Below are 14,787 nucleotides of genomic sequence, written 5' to 3'. Positions count from 1 at the left end.
CTTGAGTGGCGTCGGCGTCGGCGTAACGGTGAGGTCCTGTGACCCCCCTCTGAGGTCACGTGACACCCCCCCCCCCCCCGAGGTCACGCCTTGAAGAGGAAGGAGAGGAGGCAGGAGGAGGAGACGAGGGGAGGATGTTCAAGGATGAGGAGAGGAGGAGGAGGTGAAAGAGGAGGAGGGGGAGGAGCAGGCGGGATCACGAGGTGAAGAGGAGAGAGGAAGGGTATACCCTCACCTCAGTACCCATTTCTCCTCTTCCTCAAGAGCTGCGCTCGAATTTGGTGTTACAGGGAGTTGTACACGGCCTTCATTTTTTTTACTTGTTCCTCCTAAGCTTTAATTCTCAACTCAGAGGCGAATTAAGAAACTGCGTAGTCTTGACATGGTTGAGCACAAGTGCGATGACACCAAGCTTCCACCGAGTCTTTTAAGCACGCCAGAGAACTTGTCATCCGCAAGTGATGATACGTTCCATTAGGGTACTCATTGGCCACGAACGTGACTCCAAATATTTGTCAACGGATTGTTTGTTGACGAGCGCATACGTGTGAGTGACGCAGTTCTCGTGTCTAATCCATGAGCTGGGGTCGGCTGATGTCGTTTTGGCACCGCTGACGCGCTTTGGGTGCCGTGGATATATTACAGTGAAAAGGCGGAGAGCTTCCGAAGGAAATGAGGTACGAAATAGTCCACTATATTTTCAAATGTTCGAGCCGAAAAGCTGGCTTTTGACTTTCTACCGTCTATAGTCTCGGCCACTAAACGATATTCGTTTTGTGAAATCCCAATGTAAAATCATTTATCTCAGCCCCAAAATTTGTTTGATGCTAAAGATACAAGCGCGAGCTCGCTGGCGCTCCGGGCTTTCAGCCGAGCAGTTTCGGGGTGAGCGCTTAACCTGCCCAAAAACGTTTCCTTGTGCTCTCGTGATTCTTGCATTGGCTGCAGATTGAGCTTAGAGGTAACCATAGTGTGTGTAGGAAGCATGTTTAAAAATTTGCTTCTTAAATCCACACTATTGCTTTTTAAACCCACACTGTCAAGCTTGATGGTCTACACTACTCTTATGTTCATGCATAACGGCAGAATTAACCGCAAACATCATATATCCCATTTTAAATTTGACTTGCAAGCAATACTGAGGGAGGAGATGTTATAATAATAATAATAATAATAATAATAATAATAACAGTTTATTTCCATTACACCTAATGGTGGAGATAAGAAAAAAAGCCACGCTACGCGGCTTGACGAGTTCTCAGCCCCAGTACATTCTGCAGAAGCGTCGGAAATAAAAAAAATCGCGCATAATCACAATGAATAAGAAAAAAAAAACATGAAACTAGAAAACGCCACTGAGCATCATATTAGTTGACATTCGCAAATCAACACAAAACACACTTTTATACTAGGAAAATACAAATTCGCATCAATCTATCTATGCAAAATCATGCGTGACAGATCGCAATCCACCCAGGCTTAATCTATCTATAAAGACACCTTTAGAATGCAGTATATTTAGAAGCTTTGGGATTCGGTATGCTAACATTTCCTTTCCAGTGTTTAGGCGACACGTTGGTACATGCCAGTAATCTGGATGACGAATTTGGCATGGTACGATATGTTGGTGCAAAGCAGACAATTCTGCCAGGGATGAAGTGTGGTAAAGAAATTCTGTTCAAAGTTTTGTGGATAGCCTATAGTTATAAAGATTGTGAATACTGAGCATATGATAACTTTTTAACAGGTTTTCCGTGTGCGAAAGATAAGGTACGTTTGCAATTACTCGCAACATTCTTTTTTGAAGCAGGTGCACCTTCTCAACATTAGTTGCAGTGGTAGTACCCCAAACTAACGAACAAAAATTTCAATGGAAATAAAATAATGATTTGTATAATAATATTTTAACAGATGTAGGAAATAAATACCGATGCCCAGAGTTCTTGACAATTTTTTATTTAAATGTTCAATATGGCTATCCCAGGACATATTCTCAGAAAACACTACTCCAAGTGTTTTAATATTATCAGTTAATTCGATATTTACAGAGTTTAAAGTAATGGTGTTCATTGGGAGGGAGAATTTTATGCTTAGGTCGAAATAGTACGGCTTTAGTTGTACTTGTATCTATTTTTAAAGCGTTCTTTTTTATCCATACCGATATCTGACCTAACATTAAGTTTACTTCTGACAGTAACTTTAGCCAACACTAAGTCGCTAAAGTAAAAACAACCTATACTTCGTTCACCTTTGAGCTGGGACTACTTTCAATGCCACAAGCACGAGTGTATAAGGTCACTATTTTGAAACGTTATTCTGTAGAACGAGCGCTCGCGCTAGAAATGAACGCCTCAGAGCCAGGATCGCGGGCAGGCTCGCGCTTGTAGCTTTGGCAGTAGTCTCAGCTTAAGGGTGAACGGAGTACAGCGTAGTAATTTAAGACGCAGAAACCTCCACAATAGGGAGTTTTCGTAGATCGCGTTTCCCCCACCGCTAAGCCCTCCGCAACGAAAAAGTCGCTACTGCGCCTGCGCGCCGATGGCCTTGGCTGTACAGTTCCGGGTGTCGTAGCTTGTTGCGGAGAGCGTTGTGGGGCGGCGAAAACGATGTACGGAAACTCCCTATTCAGATAAGGACGCTAAGATTCCGGGTTCAAGTAATTCTCGCGCTGATGCACAAAGCAATTGTTCTCGAAAATGTTTTATTGCTCTTTTTTAAACATACTGGAACAAATTTCACTGAGTACAGTCAGATTTCATCGGAACTTTATACTCATTATACTAATCGGTTACAGCCTACTAAAAGAATTTGAAAAACTACTAGAAATTATTCAGTAACATATATTTTTTCGACATTATACCTCGCAGCCAAAGGGATCATGGCCCCTTGTAACAACCGCATAAAGCGGTTTCTGAACGTATTAACCAAAACTACTGTGCAGAGGTGGTTGATGATCGAGCATTCTTTGTGTCAAATTTTCAAAGACTGAACTTACTTGAGAATGGATTAAAAATTAAGAGCTTAAATGTTCGCTACCTACGGCGGCCGTGTGGTAACGAAACCTATCTTATTGGGTGCGGCAACCGACGATGGAGGCAGGTACAAGTACAAGGATGCAGATACTGGTCTCCGACAGCACACCATATATTAGAGGGCAGCTCTTAGGCGCCCGTTTCCGGGTTGAGCGGCCTCGCCGTAGCCGTCGCCGTAGGCGTAACCACCCGTTGCGTTGTGGGGCGTTTCCCATAGTGACGTCACACGTGACGACACGAGTGACGTCACGTGTGACGCGTGTCGTCAAGTGTCGTCACACGTAACATTACGTGACGTTACTCATGACGTCACGTGTGACGCCACGACGGTAAAGTTTTTCCGCTAAACTGGGCGGGAAATTTCCCCACTAAACATAGCAGAAAAATTGCTGCCAAATTTAGCTGGATCGATTTACCCTCGTGACGTCACACGTGACGTAAATAAACCTGGGAAAATTGTTCCGCTAAAAATAGTGGGCAAATTTTTTCGCTAAAGTTAGCGGGAAAAGCTCCTCGCTAAATATAGCGGAAAATATTCCCGCCAAATTCAACGGGGAAATTTTACTCTCGTGATGTCACACGCGACGTCACGTGAATGAATGCGACGTCACGTGAAATTTAGCGGAAAGTTCCCCGCTAAATTTAGCGGGGAAATCGATGTCACGTGACCTCAACACCAATTCACTTTCCCGCTAATTTTAGCGGGGAAATTTTTGCTAAATCTAGCGGGAAATTAAGACAAAAGTTTTACCTAAATGGGGAGGGGAGCCGGACAGAAGGAGGGGCAGACGCTCCCTTCTCCTCCTCAAAAGCTGCGCTCTAATTCGGCATTACAGAGAATTGTAAACGCCCCTAATTTCTTTAGTCAAAAGTGGCATGGGAATTTTTATTTAGTGAATGATTTAGTTATTTTTGCTAATAAAAACAAACTGAATAGACACAGAATCAGTCAGACCGACTTCTTTCGGGCTCTTTCGCCTCTACGTCAACAGCCGCCGCCCAAATTCGGCCGCCAATTAAACGTCTATCGTTAGCAGACGGCCAACCTATAGGTAGCGAAATCACGCTTTAATATTTTACTCGTTCCTCAGGCAAGTTCATTCCTTAACACTTTGGTACACAAAATGTACTATCTTCGGCCACCTCGGCACAAAATCTCAGTTGGCAAAGCTAAGAAACCTATTTCTACGGTTCCTTCAGAAGGTCAACGATACCTTTAACTCACGCAATATTGCGATTGCAAAAGCATATTGCGTTATTTAACGATATCAAAATAAAGTATAATGTTATATTACAATCAATTTTTATTTTGTAGGATCTTAAATTTTAATAAAAGCTTAGCCAAGAATTTCGTGCGAAAGTTGAAAAAAACTTGAGGAGGAGGAGTGAAGGGTATATTCCTCCTCCTCCCTCGTGATCATGCCTGCTAGTCCTCCTCCCCTCCTGCTCCCCCTCCCTCTCCTTTACCACCTTTACCGGGCGGGGGAGGAGGGGGAGGGGTGACGCCGACGCCAACGCCGACGCCGACGCCGCACAGGCTGGAATCGGGTCATGTGACCCCCTCCCCCCGAGGTCACGTGACCCGCCCGGACCATACTACACAATGAGGGGAGGAGGAGAAGGAGGGGGAGGAGGAGGAGGAGGAGGGGGAGGAGGAAGAGGGGAAGAGGAGGGGGAGGGGCGCGGTTACGCCGACGCCGACGCCGACGCCGACGCCGACGGCGACGGCGACGCCGACGGCGACGCCAACGGCGACGCCGATGCCACTCAGGCTGGAAACGGCCCCTAAGAGCTGCGCTCTAAAAAGACGACGAAGTGTTCCCACGCCGAAGCACATTCTCATCGCTCTCCGATATTTAGTGAAACGACGACGACGACGCTCCAGCCAGGACGATCGAATTTGTCGTTCTAGGAAGACTACGTTATTTTATGGTTATTTCCTGGTTTATTGACCGAATATTTCCCTGGTTTTTCAAGAAGACGTCTCCTGTCCGCACCCAATAAGGAGCTACGACTCCGTCCAACGGGGGCCACGTAATATGAGCCTCCCGAATCCAGCACAGCCTAACCAGGATGAATCTGGATCTGCCGAACCACATCACAAGCCTGAAGACTCTCATGATAGCGTCATGGATGACTTCGAGGACGAAGCGGGGTGGCAAACCCAAACGTCGAAGAAGAGTCGTCACGGCTCAAATTCAAGTGAGGACACAATCATAACCCAGCCGGGTTATAATCTCACAGTCATTGTTAAGCCTAACGACCCAACCAGGATCGTCACCAACATGAACCCCCTGGTACTAAAACAAAAGCTGGACAGTCTGGCCCCAGACGGTGTCATCCAGATTCGGCCCAACTACCGATTGAATCTTTTGGCCATCGATGCTAGAAATGTAGAATCCAACAAAGCACTCCTGCAACTGAAAAACCTGGGAACAGTTCAAGTTCAGACTTACGAACCTCCTCCACCATCGGCATCTGTGGGTATTATTCGAGGAGTATCTGCAGACATCAAGGACGCCGATCTCTTGGCAGCCATGCGAGAAAAAGCTTCAGTAATCCAGGTGAGAAGACTTAGAAAGTCAGAAATTGTGCAACTGGTCTTCGCAACAAAATCCTCACCTGAATATGTCACTGGCGGGCATACACGTTACAAAGTTCTTCCCTACCTTGAAAAGCCAAGGCAGTGTCCGAAGTGCAATCGCTTCGGCCACATTGCAAGCACCTGTCTTAAGAGGGCGCGGTACCTCTATTTATTCGTCCGTTTCAGCCACCAGATGGCGCGCGGCTCGAAACGTGGTTGAACGCGCAACTTCTAGATGGCGCCAGTATCGAGGTGTGAAAAGGCCTGCGTTATCCGCTGCGTGAAATAGATCCCGAAATGTGCCGTGTTCTCCCGGCGGAGGAAGTTTTTCCCTCCCTCACGCGCGCTTCGTATGTACGCGCGGTGGCCGAGTCCGGCCTCTGCGCTGTGTGATGCAGTGGGTGGCGCTCGTTTCTGTTCGGAGGTAGGAATAAAAATGCCGGTCCCCTTTTTTACGACGCTCGTTTCTATAGCTTGTTTTTCTTTTTTTATCTCAAGTGACCTACAGTACCGCCTGTTCGAAATCGTCCTTTGCGGTGAGCGATTGAGAGTCAGGTTAGCATTTTATTTGGGTCAGCACTACACGTTCAATGGAGACCTCGGGCGGCGATGTAAATATGCATTGCTCCCCAAAGTGTGTCCAAGGTGCGCAATGACAATTGGAAAGGGTATTGAAGGCGCGCGACCATCGGTTGGTAAAATATGTGCGTTAGATTCACTTATTCAGTCTAATCATTTTTGCCAACGTCTTTTATCTGTTTCGACAAATGACATGGTCGAGTCTATTGATAACCTTAGCTAGATTGGACGTACGGAGTGTCCGGGCTTTAAATAAATTTGCTTCGTTTATGTGAATGAATAACTGTTTTCTCTTTTCCGTGCTCGGTGCTATGCAAAAATCGCTGAGATGTTATGGTAGCTCAGTGTGGCGGCGTTTTGCACGCTGACTCGCTGTTGCATTCGCTGTGCACAATATGTGTTCAGATGGAATGTGCCAAATCGTATTTCCGATCGATATGATAGATTTACTTTGCTACAGTGTTAATTATAATTTCCTGATTTAAACTGGTTCGTCCCTGATCTGAGCCTAAGTTCAAATTCGAAGGGCAGACAGACTTAGCGTCGTAACAGCCGTAATGCGCAGAAAGAAATTAGTACCATGAAAGAAAAACAAAAGGATACGAGACGGCTCGGTGTTATAGAAGTAATGAGTGTGCAAAGGATGCCATCGTACGTGTTTTTTTTTTTTTTTAACTCTTTGCATTGCTGGGAAACGCTCAAGGTACCAGCAAAGACAGCGAGCTGGCGTGAAATTTCCATCGAGCGGAAAACGAGTGTCATTTTTATTTCATCATGCGCTTTCATTTTGATATGGCTCAAATTGGGCGCGAAATAGTAACAGGTAAGGCAACAAAATTTAGATGTTAGGTCTGGAGCACCGCCATACTCAGCCGTGTTGGGGGCATCTCTCGCGAGTCAATACGACAAAGGTATTGCGCGTCGAACTGTACGTGAGAGTTATCCATTTCAGCGAAACCTTGATTTCGCAAAACTATTGTGGCTCGAGTCGTGGCTTCCAGTACTTGGAAGCCACGAGCAAGAAATAAATGACAGTTGATTTTGAAGGACAATCGCGACGTGGAAACCCATAAAAGAGAGTTCCAATAAGACGAGAGCTTCCCCTTCTCTTCAAGTGCGTGGGTTACGCTCTCAATCCTGCACCTGTGGTAACACTGCAGGCTCCTAAAATCGCTTTGAAAACGTTCCTGATCGCAACAACTTTTCTTTTTTTTTTTGTCAAGGCGTTATTTTTTTTTTTTCTATTTGTCTACCTTGATACCCCATCAGCGCAAAAACTACCATAAACTAAAAAAAAAAAAGTCGGCATACAACGACAACGCACCCACTGGGACCCGAGTCAAGGCAAGAACTAACTACTAAAAGGGGAAGAAAATCATGTTCGCATACACAGACAGAACGCCTCCATCGAAAGAAATGAATCATGCGCTTGTTCTGCCAGTCTCGCTGTGCGTCTGTCAGAAGCCACAAAGGAGGAAGACAATCAGCGCCTACACCACTCCCCTCCCCTCCCCCCCCCCCCCCCCCCACCACCCCTAAAAAGAAGAAAAGAAAGGTTTCTTGGGCGCGCGCGGTCGCCCAAGCGATGACATTGGAAGGGTATGCGATTGTAGCACGTTTGTCCCCCGGTTGTGCCCCTGTCTCAAATGCCACGGTCCGTTTCTCCCAAGTGCCCGTCTTATCTTCCCGAGTATCAACTCCGCAGTGATTCTGAATCATTCCGATGCTTTCCAACGTTGCAAATTCAAAAGCGCCGTGTTGGATTCGGGAAATCGTGTAGGTTTAGCTCATTGTTGGAACATTCTTATTCGCTCGATGAACTCCACAAAACGTGTAAATATTAGAATGAACTTTCCAGAGAACGATAGTTGTTGTCGGGGTTCCAGGCGACCGGACAGGTCGCAATTATTGGCTGATTAAAAATTTTATTTCATAATCACAATCGTATCATCAATGGCACGCCATTTCCTCATCACTTCTTCTACGAAAAGAGTTGCTGTATTCGTAGCACACACAGACGGAAACGGTTGAGACTGTGCCCAAATAATATCTTCTTTTGGCAGGTACTGCGCAGCGATTACACACAATGCCTCTAACATAAACATGCTGCTCCACATGTCTATTTACAAGATGCAATACATCGTTCTCCCAACTTTGTTGAAATGGGCACGAAAGCGCGTAACCCTCACTTTTTTGAAGTTCTACTTAGAGGTGAAGTGTTTACCGTAAAAAGTCGTTAATTATTTATTTTTTTCCGTTCCACTACAAAGCTCGATTCGCTTAAATTTTTGTTTTTATATCGTCTCTACAGCGCTTTTACGTCGGTACTTTCGTGTTAAAGGACATCACATAATGTGCGAAGAAAAAAAAAACACAAAAAAACGGTAGGATCGATGCTGCATAGCCTTTTTTTTTTTTTTTTTTTGTGGACATCAAGAAAAAAAGATAGTAGTTGTCTTCACTTCGCACTGCATGTTTTAGCACGGAAGTTCCTATTTGGTTATGATGTCTTTATTTTCTTAAAAATTGTATACAGTAATTTAAATTACCGAATTACAAAAACGTCGAAATTGTATAATTGCTTTTCGTTGGGACGCCATGACGACAGCGACACTCGTGTTTCCTCGTGGTTTTCGCCAGCATTTCTACGATGAATGCAACAGCGTGACACTCCGTCTTCTGTGACGTCATTTGTTGCACTTCGGGACCACTTTTGATGTATGGCCAGCATAAGACGCTAAACACACCGGTCGGAGACGCGCTGCAGGTGCCATAGTACTGCTCCTAAAAGTAGCTGTCACGTGCTTTGCTCCGCAACTGTGATTCCCTCACAGCAGCTCTGTCTGAGAATTGCCAAATTACGGTGAAACGGAGTATAGACAAAACAGACCGGAAACGAGCTGCCAGCATACGATAGTCAAACTCCAACAAAAAGGATTAGTTTCTTCCCAAGCTGGACGACATTTACCGGGCATCTTTAGAGCTGCGAAGCTCAAAATCACGCGTACACATAAGATTTTTTTTTCTCGCGTGTTTGTGATTTTTATGATGTCCTGCAAGCAAGAAAAAAATATATATGGTGAAGTCACTCCGAGGGGGTACCGATAACTGCGAGCCACGAACATGAAGGATTCGCTAACATCCGTCAGGAGTGTGAACGGTAAATCGTCACGCAAACATATTCTCACAAGCTGCAAATATTTATTTGGCTTAGCAAGTAGAATATACTAACGACATGTGATTATTGTATACAAGATACCAATTCTCGGTTCTTCAAAACCATTTCCCTAGTCTGAACGGTCGCGCTACGGGCCGCGGCTAGCCGTGCTTTCGATAGACTACGGAGCTGCGTTGTGTCGTCTGCTACTGTACCGCCAACAGGAGGGCGATAGCTCTTTGTGCTCCACAGGTGCGTGTTGCGGTATAACTCTGTACGTCTGTCCTAGAGGAAGACAAAAAGATAGGCTCTGTGACCCCTCCTAAGCTAACAAAAACAAACAGAAGTATACTCGTTTGGACTGAAAGGTTTACAAAATAGTGACCAGACATTGGAAAAGCATATGTCACAGAACTTGGTTTATGAAATGACATCATTGTTTCGAGCAAGAAATCACCTGCTCACCACTGGGACGATGAAATCGTCACTATTTATTGCGTCAGGTATATTTGCGCTCATGAAGAAAAATCTGAACACATCCTTCTCCCAAAGTCCTATGTCGAATAATAAACACTTTTTTAAACATCTATGCACAAATAACTCATTTTTTTATACACTTGTATATACACGTTAATTAAACGACGTCAAACCGCATTTTTGATTAGATCTTGATGTCTACACCAACTACATTCATATTTTTTAGGGCTTTATTGAACGATAACTTCAACTATAGTTAATGGAACACGATGGCTCGATCTCAACAAAAACCTCAACGTGCGAAGCTTCCACAGACGGTCGCTTGCGAGTATTCTCAATGTGAGACTTCAGAAGCTTTCGCTTGCCATAGGGAGCTTGATTTCGACTACAGCACTGCACGGGCCCGGAAAGCGCGGAGCGCGCTGCTGTGGGGAGAGGTTGACTTACAAGATGACGTGTTACGTGGTCACGTAAGATGGCGTCATTTCGTGCAGCGTGATCACGTAAGATGACGTCATTTCGTGTAACGAGATCATGTAAGATGACGTGTTTGTGTCACGTGATCACGTAAGATGACGTTAGTTCGTATGAACTGACGTCATCTTACGACAACGCCAACAACATTAGTGCCGTCCGGAACCATTGACCTTAGAAACGCGCCTCTTCGCTTGAAGAGCTGATATGCGTTGATTGTTATTTGTTTCTTTTGCCTACTACAGACCATTCAAAAACTCGCCTTCTGGATGCCGCAAACTTCGTCTACTGGGCTGTGAAGCGCGTTCGAGCGTGCGCAATACCTCTCTAGGCCGAAAGATTGTACACTGAGTATGCGTTCACAGCTCAATGACTTAGGCATTTTTCGTCAGGATAGATGCTCCCACGAGAAGAGCGTAATGGATATGTGAATATAATTGGAAATTTGAAATGTTCTTGTCCAATCGCATTTTTCTTTGGTTATCAACGCTTTTTAGCGTCATCACAAGACGTTCAACCCATAATACACTGGTGATTAAAAAATAAGCACCGAAAAACATGCACCGATTTTCGCTCAAAAATAAACACCGGAAAAAACATACCGTAATCATTACCGATGTCACCTTTTTGGGTGATATGTGAATTTCCAGAAGAACAGCGAGTTATCACCCTCCCCTAGGAATACCCTGACTACAGAGCAGGCGACCCGTTTTTCCCCGCGTTAGATTGCGGTGACCACGAATCGTACGGATCCGGTCACAGGACGTCCGTGAAAAATAAAAAGGAGGAAAACAACGATCTACTCTGTGCACGCTTCATCCCCGATTTCCACGACCCCAAGGCCGAAGGACGTTTGTGTGAAGGATAACAATAAAATAAAACTTTGCGTCAAAAAAAAAAAAAAAACGTTTTTAAAAGAAAAAAAAAAGTAGAAACAAGCACAACGCGTTGACGGACCGCGAGGTTGTGGAACACCTCGCGGTCCGCTTGCCACAGGACGGTTGTCTCCGACCCATAGCTCCAAAATGAATTTGCCACTTGCGAAAACACGGAGACCTACCCAGCGAGAACCAGGAAAGCAAGACACGCACACTGACGTCTCGGCGTGCAGAATGAAACAGGATACGGGCGCGGAATACGGCCGCGGAAGAACACCTCGCACAGTGCCGATCCGGCCGATCTCCGAACGGACGATTTCGCATTTTGTGGACAGCGAGCGCCACCGCACGGGAGAGAGAGGTACCTTAAAAACGACGAAAACAAGCACCGACACCTTGGTTCTTTATATTTGCTGTAGTTACGGAACAAATCGACTTACACGAATAATTTGAATATTATTCGATTCCGTAATAAATGTAGAAGACATTAAGCGCAATACTTCTTATGTTTGAATTTAGATAATTTTGTAAATTCGCTCCGAACGCAAGAGTGCCGAATTAGCCGATTTTGACCATTTTCACGATTTTTTAAAAAATATAATTAAATTTATGATGAAACATTTGTTGCGCTTAGTGTCTCGATAATGACTCAATGTCTTTAAAGCCGAAATTTTCAAGAAGATCCGCGCAGCCGTTATTATCTGAGAATTTTTTTAATTTGGTGAAAAACCTCATGTATTCTCTATGGGGCTCTGAGGTGCGGCCCCTCTTAAGGCGCAGCGCTGCAGTCGTTGTGGCGGCGACCACGGAGTAAATGAGTGTGCAGCGGAGCAGCCTAAATGTACCAACTGTAAGAAGCGCCATGAGGCGACATCAAAAGTCTGTGCCATCTACAAAGTAGAAAGACAAATCAGCAACTACAAAAGCTCGAAAAATGTGAACTACACTTGTGTTAAAGGGGCAGTCAAGTGGTTTTTGAGTTCGTGTGTTGATAATGACAGCTGAATTTAGACGCCTTAAGCATCCCTAAAAACCAAAAAGTATAGTCATACGGTGATTATTTCTTTAATAAAAATGTAATTGAAGGCCGCCAAACCTCGGATCCATCCGAAAACGAAACCACTCTCATTGGTCGTCGCACGCTTATCAAAAGGATCTCGGGCCAATGGCGTTGGACGACGTTCCGTCGCGCAATGATCCCGAGGTAGCCGCATCGGCCGAACTGGCCGAACCTCTTTGTCATTCGAGCTTCGATCATGGCGGAGTTCTCTACGCTCGAGGACCTGACGCCGTTAGAGGTTGAAGTTCTTCGGCGGACAGCCGACCTGGGGATGATTTCCTATGACGCCACTCCGACGTGCGATGTGGACGATAGCAGCGCTTCGGAGTCATCTTCGGGTTCCGAGGACGACGAAACGCAGACCTTTTCGGGCGTTCTTCGATTTGCGGTTGGGGCAAGTCGTAACCAAATGAACCTTTGACATCGCAGCGTTACCTCTGGTGCGTGATGTCAAACGATGTCGCCAAGTTGACTTTCGCCCCGGGAGAACGGGGGGAAGGCTGGTTCAGACATGTGCAACGAGCGCGTACCTACGACTGCGTCCGTTGCAACCGGAGCGACCGGAACGATCGCACTGCGCCGCGCGTACACACTTGTAACTACTACAACAAGCGCAGCGGGTCGTCAGCACGGCGACCGCTTCTGTACGCCGCCGTCAGCTGTGTCAGCGGCCCCTCTAAAAAAGGGGACGCACTGCTACTCAATGCCGTAACAGAATATAGACAGACAGTTTTCTAGTCTAAAGCTTTATTATTTTTTCTTGATAGGCTTGCGGGTACAGCGAATTAAAAAAATAAAATAAAAAGATGCAGCGCCGTCTTGGACGATCACGACTCTAATACACGACATTGCAATAGTACAAATATCGCCACACGCCTTTTCTACGATTATAAAAGACAATGTAATCTTAGCAGCGATATAGCAACGTAGAAATATGATTTCGTGATCAGATAGACGTTACGAGCGTTCAGGATTGCTAACACTAATCACTTTTCTCCGGTGATGAAAACGCGTGAAAATTCGTATCCTTTATACGGTACGCGCCAGTAATACCTTGAACTTGAGCACAAGCATGAAATGCGCCAAATCAGAAATCCGGGCGATGTTCGAGGACACAAATGCTTAGAAAGCACCACTGTAGTCGAAGTAAACAAACACGACGGCACGGGCGTTTCTGCTATCTTGAGAGTGCCGCCACGACATCGCCGCGCGAGTAGGTAGATGTTCCCTTCTAGTACGTGCTGGGTTATCATAGCGAAACACGACGAAAATTCACAGTCAAGGATAGCGCTCTTACGCGGAACGATGAGCTTTCACCAGGCCGTCCATTCCGACGATCACCACCGACGCCAAGTTTGCGGATAGAAGGAGCCGGCCGGCCCGCGACCGGCACGACCGGCCTGACCGGCCTGCAACGCGCGGAGATACGTGCGCTTCCGCGCATCCCTGGGGAACGGGAAATTCAGCCCCCGCGGAGCAAGGCAAATAGAAAACGTAGTCCCTTGTTTGTGAAACGATAATTGCGCTATCGCGCATTGTAAGGTAGAAATATTTTACGTCTTGTGAAATTATCATGCACAACATATTTAAATGTACTGAAAATTGTTTTTTAGCGAAACTTTAGAAAGACCGCCAAAATTTTCAAACATACGATAATTTCATTGGTCCTCGCAAGTACAGAAAAGAGTCCGCACGTATTTTATTCCTGCGTGATTAATAGGCGTTTCTGCCTTCTAAAACTGAAGATACTCATTCACTGACACTTCCTTAACACCATCGCACCAAAAAGTAGCTTCTCCAAAAACCGCTTGAGTGTCCCTTTAAATCTGCTATCGAAAACGACCAAGAGGCGTGTGGAACTGGAAGACACTGGACACCTCGATAACGATCGCAAGGTTCAAAAGAAGATAAGCACTCATGCATTCCACTCCAGAACGAGGATAACTTCCCTCCTTTGGAAAACTTGACAGGCAAAACTGCTCCAGACGCCTCAGCAGCTCCACCAGTACAGTCTGGACCAAGCACTCAGCCTTCTAGTGCTTCAGCAGCTACCGCCAAAAAAGGCCCTTCAAGAGGTCTGACCCGGTTAACCCGAAAGCACAGTGAGCCACCTGGTGATCCTAAACCAATACCTAATGCAACACCTAAACCTCAAAGCTTCGAAAGTGCGATTTGTACGTTAGCCATACAGCTACGTACCTTTCTCACGTGTCTAAATTTTCCATTCGCTCAGGCACTGGTTACAGTAATCGACATGCTCCTGCCACTTGCCAGCTCCTGGTCTAGGTAGTCCCGCCTTAATAAGGCCGGACTGGAATCGACGCAAAATCATCTTCCTCGCTGCGCAAGACGCTGTTTAATACCTCAGATTCTTCAGTGGAATGTTAATGGACTACGAAATCGGATAGACGACTTACGGCAATATTTACAAAGGCACCAAATTGAAGTACTAGCCTTCCAGGAGACAAACTGCCAACCACAATCGATTCGTCTGTCACCCTATGTTATCTACAATAGTACGCCTTGGACGACTCTCACATCAACAG

At 45.7% G+C, this 14,787-nt stretch overlaps 1 pseudogene; it reads left to right on the top strand.

The window, feature by feature from the left end:
• Window positions 1–5,161: 5,161 nt before the first annotated feature.
• On the top strand, window positions 5,162–14,531 carry LOC120841770 (annotated as a pseudogene).
• The last annotated feature ends 256 nt before the right edge of the window (window positions 14,532–14,787 follow it).

Source organism: Ixodes scapularis, unplaced genomic scaffold (genome assembly GCF_016920785.2).
Source record: "Ixodes scapularis isolate PalLabHiFi unplaced genomic scaffold, ASM1692078v2 PGA_scaffold0__279_contigs__length_252992795, whole genome shotgun sequence".
NCBI lineage: Eukaryota > Metazoa > Arthropoda > Arachnida > Ixodida > Ixodidae > Ixodes > Ixodes scapularis.
The sequence above is the reverse complement of the archived record's forward strand: the minus strand, read 5'-3'. Positions and strand labels throughout refer to the sequence as shown.